This window comes from Catharus ustulatus, chromosome 7 (genome assembly GCF_009819885.2).
Source record: "Catharus ustulatus isolate bCatUst1 chromosome 7, bCatUst1.pri.v2, whole genome shotgun sequence".
Classification (NCBI taxonomy): Eukaryota; Metazoa; Chordata; class Aves; order Passeriformes; family Turdidae; genus Catharus; species Catharus ustulatus.
In genome coordinates this window covers 7,051,110-7,066,236 of record NC_046227.1, presented here as the reverse complement: position 1 = coordinate 7,066,236, position 15,127 = coordinate 7,051,110, and the positions used below count along the sequence as shown (strand labels likewise).

The 15,127-nt window shown below is 39.7% G+C and overlaps 1 protein-coding gene across 6 annotated transcripts in view; it reads right to left on the bottom strand.

Annotated features, from left to right (window-relative positions):
* The window catches only part of GULP1 (GULP PTB domain containing engulfment adaptor 1), a 147,052-nt gene that overhangs the window by 118,006 nt on the left and 13,919 nt on the right, over positions 1 to 15,127 (bottom strand). For 4 of the 6 annotated variants that reach the window (XM_033064256.2, XM_033064253.2, XM_033064259.2 and 1 more), the window contains exon 2: positions 9,112 to 9,166. The exons of 1 other annotated variant lie outside the window; for it this stretch is intronic. The gene's annotated coding sequence lies outside the window, so the exon portion shown is untranslated. Of the gene's footprint in view, positions 1 to 6,903; positions 6,929 to 9,111; positions 9,167 to 15,127 lie in introns of all 6 variants that reach the window. One more of the 6 variants, XM_033064254.2, reaches the window with a different exon arrangement.

Below are 15,127 nucleotides of genomic sequence, written 5' to 3'. Positions count from 1 at the left end.
CCCTCCAGGTGTGGCCAAACCACAGAAAACACATTAGCAACACAAAATAGATACAAAGTTAGCATGGTTATATGGGAGATATTTTTTCAGTTTCTCCTGAGTCTTCTTTATACATCTGGGAGGAAACAAAATGAGCTACATTTTTTAGTTGCCATTAAATTGTGTCACCAAAATTGTTTCAGGCGTCACTGAGCAGATGATGAGGGTCCATGTCGTGCAGCACCAGACTCCTGTTACTTTGTTTTACCCAAGTCTACATCTTTGCCACCCGAGATACATTTGAATCCAGTCAGAGATTAACTTTTTTCCCATAGTAGCAGGAAGAAAAGGGCGTTCCTGTTAAGACTGGATAAAGTACTATTGCCCTCTTCTGTTACACGTCAGTATGTTTTTGCCACACTCCTTATTGCACAGTAGGACAAGTGTCCGTCTTCCACAAGACGCAAGGGACAACCAACCACCCACTCTTTGCAAGCAAGGCGGCTTTCTAAAGCCTCAGAAAATAAATTTGTTGAAAGCCATCCTATTCTTTCCTCATCACCATCCAGGAAGACTCACAGTGAAAACAAGTTTAAAAAGTTGGCACTCAACCATAAAAAAACCCTCATAGAACTAGCAAGGAAAGCAGCTTTGGGCTGTCACATTCCAAATGCAGGCACAGTCACATCCACGAGGAATGCCAGCCATACCGAGACACCACAGCAGACAACTAACGAGTATTTCCAGACAATACTCATGCTTCTTACTTGACTCAGATCTAACATCTGATCTCATATCTGCAGAAAGCATCAGGTACGAACAAAAGCAAAATGAAACAGTTCCTTTCAGAACCCTTAGCTAATTTTTGGCTAAGTCCCTCCTTAGCAGATATTAGTAGCTAGCATTCCCTGAATTTGTAAAAACAAGGAAGTATTGGTAAACCAAAGCACACTAAACAATGGTATGTCAATGCCATGTGCACTAGCAAACTGCATGCCTTATGCCACTCCAGTGCTTCACTGGGTACTAAAATATCGTGTTAACTGCTTGATTAAAAAACATACCACAATATTAGCACAAAGTCAGAGTCTGGAGTATCAATCTACCAAAAGGAATAGTTATTAAAGTGCAGCAGGAACATTCCATATTCTTCTCTCCATGCACTGGATTTGTTACTTCTTCAAAAATCAGAAATTCTAAAGAGTCTGGTAAACTTAAGCAGAAATTACATATCCCATCATCCATGTGTTGCTTTAGCTCTTGTTTAAAATTTAATAGTATGACTATGTCTTTCTTTCACACACAGAAAGCAAGAAGAAAGATGTTGCCAAAGGCCACCCTAAACTGGATGGATAAATTTTAGCTAAAACATCGCCCTGAACATTTTAAATTTCTACTTTTCAAATTTTAGGAGAACACAATTTTATGCATATAAAACACTTATAGATTCATTATTTCTACAGTCTGGGGGATCTGACATCTAAATCACAAGCAATCTACTGTTTGTTCCACTATTTATTTCCCCATAAAACAAAAGATCAGAGTTGATAGCCTCCCAACCACAGGCACACTAGACCTACCACAAAATGTATTTCATGCCCACATTTTCTGATGTCCTTAAGACTGCTTATTTCGTTACTTTAAAATTTTTCATGTGTCCTTCTGTTCAAGATATTTCTAACAAGAACTGAGGCCCCAGTAAAAAAGGTTGCCAGCTCCTGATTAGGAGTACCTGGTTTTAGCATTATTTCAATTAAAATCACACCAGCATATTCCATCACTAACTGGATGTTCTGATGAACTGTAGAGGTAACACCTTACAGTGTACCTGGCACGATGTTAAACTGGCCCTTTGAGGCTAAGTGATGCAAACCACTGCTCTCCACAGTCTGCTGATTACAGCTATTTGAGAAGGGCAAAATCCCTTCTGGGTGCACAGAGCCCCGTCTTACACAGGATTTTATCAGACCACAATTACAACACGATACAAACACCGTGCAACAGGGTTTTAGCTGCCCTCCTAACATCAAGGTATAGTGCAAGGAAAGAAGCAGGAATGCATTTGCAAATTCAGAATAAGATCTTAAAAAAATCCTAGGTCTGCAGAAGCACATAACTCCTAAACTCTATACTTACCTTTATAAAGCAGAACAAGGAATTTGAAGCAGATTCCCATCCTATACTGAACTAACACAAGTTAAGAACCATATTCAGTTTCATTGAATTCAAATGAAGGGAAGTTGATTCCACAAGAACACAGCTCACCTTCCTGGTTGGTCAGGAAGCCTAAAGGACGTTCCTTTTTCACCTGAATACCTTATTAAGCCACTGCTAAGCTGAAACATTCCTAGGAAACTGCATAGAGTGCACATGTATATCAAAATATACATGTCATAAAAATATTTTTCAAATACTGTATAATAAAATGTATTACAATAATGATGAAAACTTTGCATTTATAATTACTGTGTCAACACATTCCTGTAAAACAGAACTCCAGTTTCATGATTAAGAAATCAATTCAAGCATCACAGACCTTTATTGGCAAACATAAGGAGTTTCAGACACACTAGAAGTACTTATTGTCAAGATACTCCTGCTTCGGGAATACAATATCACAAAATCTATTTGTGAAGTCCATATTTTGAATAATGCACTATTTTATTGTAGAGAGAACAGTTCTCAAAATCTAACCCTTTAAACAGAAGTAAGTACAGCATTTAGCAAGCAGTTCAAACCTTAGAACTGCCTGCATTCACAGAGCAACACAATGTGTGCTAGTGACTGAGTCTCAGGCCTATCTCCTAGAAAAAAAATCCACATTTTACGATGGTTTAGGAGTTTGGTGCACATGTAGATACTTTACCATTATTGGACTCCCTATATAAACATTCTGTCATTCATCTTCTCAAACTCCAGCATCAGACAAAAGCATCTGTTCAAAGTACAGATCTCTTCAAGAAACTGCTCTGAAACTTGCAGGGGTAAACTCGGCATTTGGATATTTCCCAGGAAGCCTTTCCTCCAGCAGTACTCCACACAGCATTCTTCTTTTACCAAATCAGCACTAAAAATGACAAACTCTCCAAGAGCTATGAACATAACATCTCAAATTAAACAAGTGTCTTTTCCAACTGTTATCCTGTATCAATCTACCTTCACTCCACTATGGATTTTCCTTTCAAATCTCACCTCAACTCCCTGACCACTTCTTTGGGAGAGACATGATGGTCTCAGGCAGCTGTCAACTGGCTCTACATAAAAGTGAGGGGACAATATTTTAACATCTGCTCAGCTGAAATCTATTTTTTATCCCATATTCTTAAACAGATGTGCAGCAGTTAAATAGAAATCATTTTTTCAATACTAGAGAAATGTACTCTATCGGAATGTGAAAATATATTTCCTTATCAACTGTGTTTTAATATATTGCTGAACATAGAAAAAGATGATCATGTAATAGTAGGAAAATATTAGAATTACTAAATGTTACAATCCACAGAAAAGCTACTAAACCCAACACACTAAAGAACTAAAAGCAAATCACTTGGTGCTTGTCAGGCATAACCTGCCAAGCTATTAGCTCTCATTTTGAAGGCTTGCATTTGCTCAATGGCTGACCTGCACATTGCAGAGCTGTAGCATGAGAAATGGCTTTTAGGCTCAGCTGCTTTCTAAGTGCCATCCATCATCAGGAAAAAGAGATTATTCCCTTTACAGTCGGCTACTTTGCCAAATTCTTCTGGCTCTGTTCCATCAGTCACACCCACGGCACCCTGGGGAAAAGCAAACCCTAGCTCTGTATCACTGGGCTCTTTCTGAAGTGCAGAATGAAAAGCAATTAGCATTTGATGCCATTTATGAGGAAACTGAGGCGGAAAGACAGCTCTATCATTGAGCAGCCCCACTCCCTGCACCAGCCAGCAGCTCACAGGGGCACACAGAGGGCGGCTGGGAGCTTAAACTGGAGGGGGATGGAGCTGGGACTATCCCATGGTTGCATAACAGAACCATAAACAAACCCACATGCAGCAAGGGGCCCTTTGGAAGCCCTTCTAAAAATACATGTACACACACATTGTCACTGATGCAAAACACCATAAGGGTTATTACTAGCTGAACCAGAAGATAGTCCAGGAAGGTTCTTTTGCTTCCCAGAAAGGCTTCCTCCCCATGGTTTGTTTATACTCAGGATTGTAAACAAGATTCCCTTTCAACTCAAAACATCCGCCTCTTTCATTCACAGTATAATAAATACATCACAAAACAGATTTATTGCAATGGCAAAACTAACCCCAAATGCCTCCAAAGGTGGCCTTTACCTGCCCCTTATGCCTTAAAGGCTCTGCAGAAGGGTGTGCCAGGTTAAACCTTCATCCACAGAGTCCTGTGAGCACAGTTCACTGCAGAGCTACCAAACCATCAGCACTGGTTTTTGCACCCCAGACAACAGGTATTGAAACATAGATGCACCCCAAGGGCTCTAGTTCCTTCCCCTCCAAGAAAAAGGGAGAACAAGGAGGTCAGGACTCACTGTCCAAATCCAGGCCAGAAAACTGGACTTTCAGAATAGCCTTTGCCTTTCCTAACTGGACATGTAAGAGGCTAAGGAAGAAGCTTATTGTCACCACTTCTCTGTTCATGGTCTGTGTACAGTGCAGTGACCAGCAGCTAGGCTCAGTTCTCTACCTCCCTTTAAATTCCAACTTCATGGCAAACAGTGCCAAAGAAAGTTAAGGATGACAGGATCTCTTTGCAGTTTCACTGCAATCTGGCTAACATACACCATTAACCTTCTTAGTGAAAACCCAGCAAGAGAAACTTGAAAATATTACCCATAAACTGAACAATCTTTCAAAATGGTCTATCACTGAAAATGACAAATCTGAACTTGTATTCCTCTTTTGAAAAGAGTATGCCCAAATCACATTCCAAAGACACTTCCAACTTAGTGTTACTACTCTTGACTGCCACATTTAAACCTACTGTGCCAGCAGAAAACAGCTAAGTCACAAGTTCAAAGGATTCTTGAGGCCCTGACACAACACACTTTGAAACCTAAAGTTCCCACTAAAAGTACAATGTCCTCTACTTCACAGTCAAATAGCAAAAAGCAACTAAAGCAGCACTGTGGGCTTGGGTTTCTCGAGAGAGGAAGGGATGGCTCTTCATCCCTCCTAATACCCAAAGCAAGGTGTTTTCAATACCTAATTCCTTATCTGAAAGGCAGTGGACAAATAATCAGCTGGTATACAGCCACAGGCCCATCAGCCTCCCCTGCTCACTGATAAGTGAGAGGGAACACCCCATTGCTCCACCAGCCCTACACCAGCTGCAGCAGCAGCCACTACCAAGGCTGGCCTTGCACTTCCAGGAGCTCAGGGTGCTGAAGAACTCCTGTGCATCTGCTCTCAGAGAACTTTCTCAGCAGGTGCAATCAGCACCAAAAAGCTGCAGCCAGGGCAAAGAGGCAACATTGGACTGCTCCTTTCTCACAGGAGTCCCCAGATTTGACCCCAAGTCTTCACCTTGTCTACAACTAGAGCCACTTGGTGACAAAAAAAAAAAAAAAAAAACCTACTTTAACCACTTTGTCCCCTTTTCCACTGCACAAAGGATGGCAGCACCAAATCACTCCATTCTGGAGTCCTTCATGCCCATCCTTTCTTTAAGTGAAAAGTTCAGCAGCTCCCACACAGAGTGGACTTCTTGCTCAGTGCCTTCCCAACACCTGTGGCTCCACCAGCAGTAGCTTTGTGTCTTTCCTCCTTGAATCAGGGTGAAAGATTGATCAGAACACCACAAAGAACTTTTCCTTCTCCACAAGGGGTGGATGTCCTGTGCATCTTGTGACTCTTGACTCAAATCAGAGTGAGGAAGACTACCCCAACTCTTAATCCCAGACAAACTGCTTGCCTGGTAGTTGTGCTGCAGTTACTAGCAATTCCTATGTAGTAAAGAGGAAGCAAAGTGCTGGAAATCTCAAATGTAAAAGGAGGGGATGGTGTCTTATCTGCCTGGTTGTTACTAACTAGGAACCAAAGTTCAGTCCAGCCAGTTTTGACATTTTTGTCTGCCAAGAGGAGCTATTTCATTTAGAGAAAACTAGATGTCTTGAAATTGAGGACAAATTGCAAGAAAAAAGTTATGTCAAATTAACAAGTTATAGTACAGTCTGCATTAACACTTCTGATAAAAATCCCTGTACTCAAACCCTTCCCCAAGCCCGGCAGACTATTAATTTTCTTGCTTTCAAACAACCAAATTCCACATTAAGTGGGGATAATCTATGCTGTTTCAGCCTAATTACTATCTTTGTTGCAAAAGTTGGTGGTTTTTTCTCCAAAACAGATGAAAATGGAATTTATTCTTTAACATTTTTGAGTCTCCAGTTTGTCACGTCTACTGAATGCAGCCTTGTAGCACAGTAATATGGACACAGCAAAAAATTCAAGGCTAAAGTCAGTCTTGCTCTTGCTACATTTATTCTGCATTTTGTTTGTTATGCTAATTGAGACTGTCACCAAATGACTTCAGTACACTGTTAGTAATTTACGGTTTTCCTTTGTGAAAATTCCACTAAACTGCCTTCAAATGATCCCTATGTTGACATTGAGAGGAACATTTAGGTTCTAAACACAGGCTTATCAACACTGATCCTCCCTGTGCCTAGAAATGCTGCCTACTCCAAACAACTCAGAAATCATCAGGAGCTGGCATTCTTGAAGCTAGTCAGTCATCTACCACTTTGTCCTTCAAGATGCTTTAGTATACCCAGACATACTAAAGGATGAACATTACCCACTGAAGATAACTTCACTGTTACAGTGAAGACTTCTTATGGTGAGAACATCTAGATCTGTAGAAGGGACTGGAAATATTCTTTTTCATTCCATATAGGTTCCACTGTTTTTTCCCCCTCACCTTAGATAAATGCAAGCACCACATTCTAAAAGGAAAAGAGGAAAAAATCAGAGCTTGTCTTTTAATAAACTTAAGAAACAGATTTCTTTCCATGCCAATTCCAACCTAATGCACATCCAGTATTACTGTGCAGATTAACAGCAAAGACAAATGGGAAGTGGGGAAGACAAAGGCTTGCATTAATCCAACAGGTGGGGTTAAAGATGCCATGACACAGCTCAAAATTAATGCCACTTACAGTATATTAGCCTACCCCTATGGAACCATAAAATCACATCATCACACCAGGCTTTGTTCAAGAAATAAATAAGTAAGCCAACAAGTCACAAGGCAGTTTTTCATTAGATATTTGGCAAGTTAGTAAGAGTAATCAGGGACCATAGATATAAACAACAGTTTTCTATTCATCCTGTCCCAAAAAATGAGACCCTGGAAGAGTGTTTACGTAACTAAATGTAGTTAATTTCTACAGTGCAAGTACTAAAATTTGAGGCTTTATTCTTAAGCAGAAAGGCAAAAGCCAGTAAAAAAAGGCAAGTAAGTGAAGCTCACACAGACTCTGACACAAAGAGTGACTGTCCCATGTGACAAGCACCAGCAGAAAGAGCCTATTTATATTTCTCTGTCTCCAACAATCACAGCTGAAATGTATCTTTAGGAGCCTAATCTGAAGTTTACAAGACTCAGTATACTGCTGATTCTGCAGAACTCATTTCTGGGTTCTTTTTCATGTGTTCCAATTTATGCCATAGACCGACAACCTGATGTTTGGGAACACCACTGCAAAGTACACACCAAATTCTGCCTTAAAACACTGCCTCTCCATAGAAAAGATGTTAAAAAGAAGCACCAAAAAAGGAAAAAAAATCCCCCTAAAACCCCAAATAAACCCAAAATAACCTGCAAAACCCCAACAACCTGTTTCCATAACACTGATTAAGCTAAGAAGCCAAATCTCATAGCTCGTGGCAGAATATCAGACCATCTAGCTACTTCGTATCTATTTCTCAGAAATATTTTAATCAAGAAACTTCAGCATCAGCTACAATGCTTTATAGGTACCAGAACAACATCACTTGTAACTCTCCACTCTGAGAGCACAGCCCATGCTCTTTAAGTCTGCTCATGACAGAACTATGTGAGTACATCCTCTCATCCCACACTCCTTTATTTAATCACGTGCCTTAGATCAAAAATGCAATCATATTCTTCTAACATAAACCATATAGATTAAAATCCTGCTTCCTCTTGAGAAAATCAAAAAGGTTTGTCAGGAAGTCATGTAATAAAAATACTCATCTGCATTTTTAATATTAAAAAAACAGTTTGATACTAAGTCTCACTATGAGTTCCTCAGGAACAAATCCCTACCTAGTTACTTGTGTATCTTTAGCATATAAAACTGTTTGTCAAGTTCTACAGGGGATTCCCCCTTCCCAGATCCCAGAAAAACAGCCTGCAATTTATACCAGTAACCCAAATCCTACAGCAAATCGTAAAAAGAGTCCTACTAATTTCAAAATCCATCTGACCTGGCCAGTGATACTAGCTCCTTGTACCAGAATGGAACAACTTGAATGGAAATGAAGCCAAAAGAAAAAATTCAACAGAAGGTCACAAGTGTAATTTCTAAATTACTACACTTCCCCAAGAAACTAGCCCAGTAAAAAAGATTTGTGTTCTCTCCAAGAAGTGATGACAACCTCACTCTGAAGACACATCACCTAAAGCACTGACAACTAAATCTGCACGCTCTGTGATCTAACCCAGTCAAGCATTGAAATGAAAGGAAAGCAACAGCTAAAATAATCAGCCTGTGAAAGTGAGATAAATAATAGTCAAGAAAAGGCACATCAAGGAACCATGAATTTGTAATAAAAATGGACATAGGTTTGAAGATAAGCGCTGGATATACAGATTTTAGCCACACTTGCTTAGGATAAGGATTAGCTTTGTCTACTCCACAATTATGATTTCATGTGCCCAGCAGTGACAACAGAAGCATTCAGATGGCACAAGGACCACTGATGTTTACAGATTTTCCCCTGTATAAACAGCACACTAAAACCTCCTGCAATATTTCCAACAACAAATGGAAATTAGCTATTTACATCAGACCACTGATAAATGGGATTAGTTGTTTGTGCTACTAAGTATATTTATGTGATCAAATGTAGATATACAGTAAAACAAAAAGTCTTTACTGACCCTGATCTAGTGGTTCCCTCCTCTCCACGTGTCTTGCATCTCACCTCGAAGGTATCTGTGAAAAAGATCAGATATCACAGTCATTAGATCAAACTCTTGGTAATTGATAAAATGATTCTTAAATCTTCACCCCATAAATACATGCCTAGCTATTACTTTGGATATCAAGTTTATCCGGCCTAATAATTTTTCAGACATGAATCAAGAGATGATTTGTGGTAAAAGTGAACCTTTTTAAACACAGGAAAAATTTACCTGTGCCAAGGACTAATTAACTCCCAAAGGCTGAAAACACGTAAGAGTTCTGGGAACATGTGTTCTCTGGGACACGTATCCACTACAACCGTCCCTGAGAATTTCCAAGGTTCCTATGAGATCTTATGGTAAATCACTTAAGTGCTTTCTTCGGGCAATTTTACCATGTCTAGTACAGAGGCTTTGTGTATTACAAAAAAAAGGCACAAAGTGTTGATTAATCTCATCAAATGTACTTTTTCGCAAAAACTACAAATAAGTTTTGATAAGTGGATGCATTTCCTCTGAAGTTATCAAATGTGGAGAAATAAAACAGAAGAGACAATTTTCAGTGGCCAGAAGAGGTCCCTGTTAATAAAAAAGTACTACAGTAATTTCACGATTATAAGCTGCACTGAGTATAAGCCGCATCTCTGGGTGTTGGCAACTTTTCGTTCTTTATCCATATATAAGCCGCACCTGATTATAAGCCACACATCACAATACAGAGTGTGATAAAAGGTATCTATTCTATCACCATCTGTTGAGGGTGGGGGCAGTGATCCTTATCTCAACGGCAGATATTCTGCTAATGGGCCATCCATTGAAACCAGGCAGGGCAGTGTTCTTTATCTTTTCACAACCCATCCTTCCTCCAGCCAGTCATTTTCTGCTAATGGCCATTGAGTCCCACTGTGGGACTGATAAAATTACTGCATCCCATTGGAAGTTGCTCCAGTCAGGGGGAAGAGCCCAACATTTCTTACCAAGATAAAAACAGAGGTTTTGGGACACTAAGGGAGCCCCTTTCTCCACTGGACTCCAGAGGAAAACCGGATTTCTCCACATCACCACTGGACCTCCGGAGGGAAACTGCACCTTCTACAGGAGCACTGCTCCAACTGAGCCACATCTGTCACTGCAGGAGGATGCAGCCACCATTTAATGGGACTGCTACCAACACCCTGCCTGACGGGGTGTCAGGTTGTACTCTGACTTTGTCAGGGTTTGGAGTTTGTTTCTTTGTAGTACTGTATTTCTATTTTAATTTCCCTAGAAAAGAACTGTTATTCCTAATTCCCATATCTTTTCCTGAAAGCCCCTTGATTTCAAAATGACAATAATTTGGAGGGAGGGGGTTTACATTCTCCATTTCAAAGAGAAGTTCCTGCCTTTCTCAGCAGACACCTGTCCTCCAAATTAAAACAGCAACTTTTCGTTCTTTGTCCATACATAAGCCGCACCTGATTATAAGCCGCACTTTGGGTTCGGACCAAAATTTTAGTCAAAATGGTGCAGCTTATAATCGTGACATTACTGTAACAACATCCCCCAGAGAAACTAAAAGCTTCCCTGTGCAGAAAGTGAGGTGTTCCCCACAGCACTGTGGGCACAGAAAAGCTCAGCAGTCCTTGCCCTACAGGCTTATGCACCTGGGATAAGGTCCACAGATCACTTTTCACAGAATTTGCCTTCTGCCATCCAAACTCAATATCTAAGAAGCCCATGATCTTTTTTCACCATTAGAAAAAAAAAATCAGTATTTCTGGGATCCAGCCAGTGAAGTCATGCAAAGGCATAACAGTGACAGTTAATTACTTGCTAATCATGCTTTGGTTTCAGGATGGATGCCACCAGAGATAGTTCATTTCTTCTTTGCATTGCTATTAGACATTCATTGTTACAATTACAAAAACTTAGTGCAAACAATTCCAGAAGACTATCTCTAACTGACAAATACTTGAAAAAAAAGCTCATTTTTGTATGTGTCACTTGAAGAGATCATTGCAGAAACCCTATGGTGTTCAGAGTTGATGTGCAACTGAGAAAGAAGTACGAAATTTGAGAGAAGTCACAAGGCAAAAGTTAAGTGTTTTGGAATCAAAATACCCATCATAGCTTAATTCAAACTTATCACATTCTTTACACTTCTGAGACATGAAATCCAGAGACTAGTCTCAACTACACAAATTTTCCACCAATTTTTATGGACAAAGGTCAATGGGTTATTTTTCCTCGACAAGAGACATTTCAAAGTTGCCTTTCATCACAAAGCTCTCTGTAGCTTCAGAACAAAGAGACTGCATATTTTCTTTACACACATAGTTAGTCAATCAGAAAACATTCCAAATTATTTCAGAATTAATAAGACAAGTTTTACATAAGCATCAGCATAATTTTATTTCCAGGCTCACTTATGCTTAAAGAGTTCTTGAATACACTCAATATAAAATGTTAAACGTTTACATCCCACTTGAAAATGACCTTGTGTTAAATTATTAAGGAACAACAGAATAGCTGATGTGTGCAGGAGCATGGGTTAGAACTGGACATGCTACCAAACACATGCAGATGCATCATTACAGGGCCATAACTAATGATCACTGCCATACACTGGGCCTCCACAACACTGCCTGTCATCAATACCTATTAGCAGAAGGCTGCAATATAAACATTTATAAAGCAGACAATAGACCAGCTAAACCACTAATGCATGTAATTGCTAATACAGAGCCATATGCTGAAAATTCATCTCTTTACATTCAACTCTTACAACCTAGGCAAATCAGACAACTGTCTAGCCCAGTCTTCCAAAATTGCTTAGTGAATAGAAAACTAAATCAGCTGCCAGCTCAATTGTTTTTACAACATTCTACATAAAACAAACGAGGTCTGTTGCCCTGACTTGCAAAAGGGTTCCAATAAACGCCAATTACAAGAGCAATTAGGGGATCAAATCTGACATCACAGGTTTCTTTATAAGATAAAAGCTCAAAGATTTTTTTTATGGGCTAATTAGTCATGGACTCTAAACAAGAAACAGATGATCTAAAAACAATGATTCTGCCAAAGTGTGTGTTGTCAAGCCCCATAAGGGCAATAACCCCAGCTTTCCAACAGGAATTATATCTGTGACTGTCAACTCCTTCAACTATATTGACAGTAACAATGTAAATTATGAACAAGAACACATGAAATATTCCAAACATGATCAGCTTCTGTGAAGTTCTTACAAATCCTGGATTTTACCAATATTTCCTTTGGCAGAAACCATGCTATTAATCAAGTACACATCTGCAGAAATTGCACAAGAGAAGAAAAAAGGAATTCCCCCATAATGTAGTGAACTTGCCTCTTCCTAAAGAAACAGAGGACAGCAGGATGCAGGTGCTTCAACTGACAATTCCTATCACGAAAAGACAAGCCCAGCCACCAGCACAGTCCAGGAAAAGGAGTTTGATTTTCTGAAAACTGAAGTCTTCTGCTGTCAAATTGCAAAATATTGTCTGCATGATGATAGTTGGGATTCCTTTATGTGTAGCCATAATTGACAGGGTGGGACCATGCACTGACACTTACTGTAGGCTATTGCCTTGTTCAATACACAAAACAGAAGCAGTTAATCAAATGAACATCTTGTCTGATGTTCCTTTGCAAAGCCTAGTGCATTATTTGCCACAAACTCCTCCAAGTGCAGCCCAAAGCCAGAGTACACTCAAAAGAGATAGCTCTCTGCAGCTGACATCAGAGCACTTTATGGTCCACAAGGTTGAGTGCATTTCAGAAATAGCCTTGCCCTTATTTTAGTCAGTGTGGTTACTCAACATAACAGAATTGGGGGTCCCAATCTGTAATGATCATCAAGCATTTTGCTGTCTCCTCTAGTGAAAGTCTTAAACTCAGCTACACTCAGCTACTGCAGGTGCAGTAAAACCTGGCAGAAACTACACAAACAACCTGCCAAGGAAACATGTGCAAGCCCTCAGGTGTTGTTTCCAAAAGAGCTATAAAAGGTGGAGTATTTTATGATCAAAGCAGGCTGCCCTTGATTTCAGGTATGAGAGTCAGCATTTGCTCAAATCACAGCCAAGAGCTAGAGGCAGGTACTGCTAACATCAGCAAAAAGCTTCCTACAGCACCTTGACCACTATCAATTAGGAAAAAGAGGGTAGGGTTGGGAATCACATTCCCCAGAATGGCATTTGACTGGTTAATTCCATCCCAGGGTCTGGAGAGAGCAATAAGTTTTCAAGGAAGAAGTCCTGTCTATCATATGCTAGATAAATCCTTCATGTTTTTCTCTGGGAGCACACTGACTTACACAGGTATACAGACCTCGGAAAAAAACGCCACCCACAGAGAAGCCACATCAAATCTTGAGGCTACTCCTCACACATGGGCAGCCCAAAGCAAACCAGGCAAAGCAGACAGAAGTTTTATATCCAACCACAGCTTTCCTCAGCCTAACATAGAGGCATAACCCTTTTTCCTCATTAAAATTACAACCTTGCTTACATAAAAATTAACCTGAAGGCCTCTCTCAACATGCTTCTCCAAATAAATCATGACTAAGTTACTCCAGATATCTTGCAACACATCAAATACGCTATGACACAAGTGCTAGAAAATCTAATAAAACTCTACCAATAATAACTGTCAAGAAGTTACAAAAAGATTCTGACCATGCTCATGTACTAAAAACTGATGTAGAGACAGCCAGACATAGCACCAAGAAATAAATATACATGGAATACGCAGGGAGGCAGCAATGTGTGAAAATTTCCATAGGGTGCCTTTCACCACCCCATTCAGGCCTCATTCCATGGAACCCACACGACCTCTGAAACCTCACACTGTTTACAGCCATGTCTCAAATACTCCTGAATTGCCTTCAGAGTGAAGCGTGCTGACATGACTCTGAAGGTGAACACACAGCATTTCTGAAATGGAGCTGTTCCTGGTTTGATTAAAACAGAATCTGTGTTCAGTTCTGTCTGAAAACTTGACCACTCTGGTGGGCACATCCACAATCTCTAGTATGGGACTGGACATTTTTTCCATTTAGAAGACTCTTCATAGATGCACAAAAGTTGTCATTACATGCATTTGCATTTTTCCCCACTTCTTTACTCCAGTTAAGGAATATGTTGGTAAACATATGATAGTTCTATGACATATGACATTGAGTGTCAGAGTTCAACAAACAGAACTAAACATAAGCACGTACAAAGAATCACAGCAAGCATCCTTGAAAAATCTTGCAGTGACTTAGAGACACTCATTTCAGCAGAAGACTTTCACAGAGTCTATGTAAGTCTACATATTCTCCAACATCCAATTCAAGAAACAAAAACTGAAATTACATAGGCTTTGCTACTTCATAAATGAAAATCTTAGACACACCCCATGCACAGCCACCCACACATTTACAAAACCACCGACTACTCAGATTTATCTTAACAAAAGCAGCTCCTTAAATGAATCACAGTCACCTCAAAAACTGTTAGTCTAGGATTGTGACTGGACATAGAGATATACTCGCTAGGTAGCACAGAACAATATTTCCGTTGCACCTGAATTATACAGAATAGGACCGCAAATTCCAGATTTTCTTTTTGTGAACTGGATGTTTTCTACTGAAGCTTACAACTATGACAAGTAAAACAGAATACTCAAGTAAATTTTTGGGTAACTTGACCTAGATGAAGTATTCAGACAATATCAAGTAGAAATATTGATATGTAAGAATAGATATTTTACATAAATTTTTGACCCTAACATAGAATTCAGCTAGGCACACTAAGTTATCTAGAGCCCAAACACTAACCTGTGTGTTTGTGTAGGATATAATAGGAAGAGAGACTTAAGAATATTTTCTATTTTCAAGCAATAAATATAAATTCAAGCTGTGTCAACAATAGAACCAATAGACTCAACAGATGTAAATGCACAAAGCTTAAAGGAAAAAACCTTGACTTCACTGCCACAAAGGTCCCAGTCT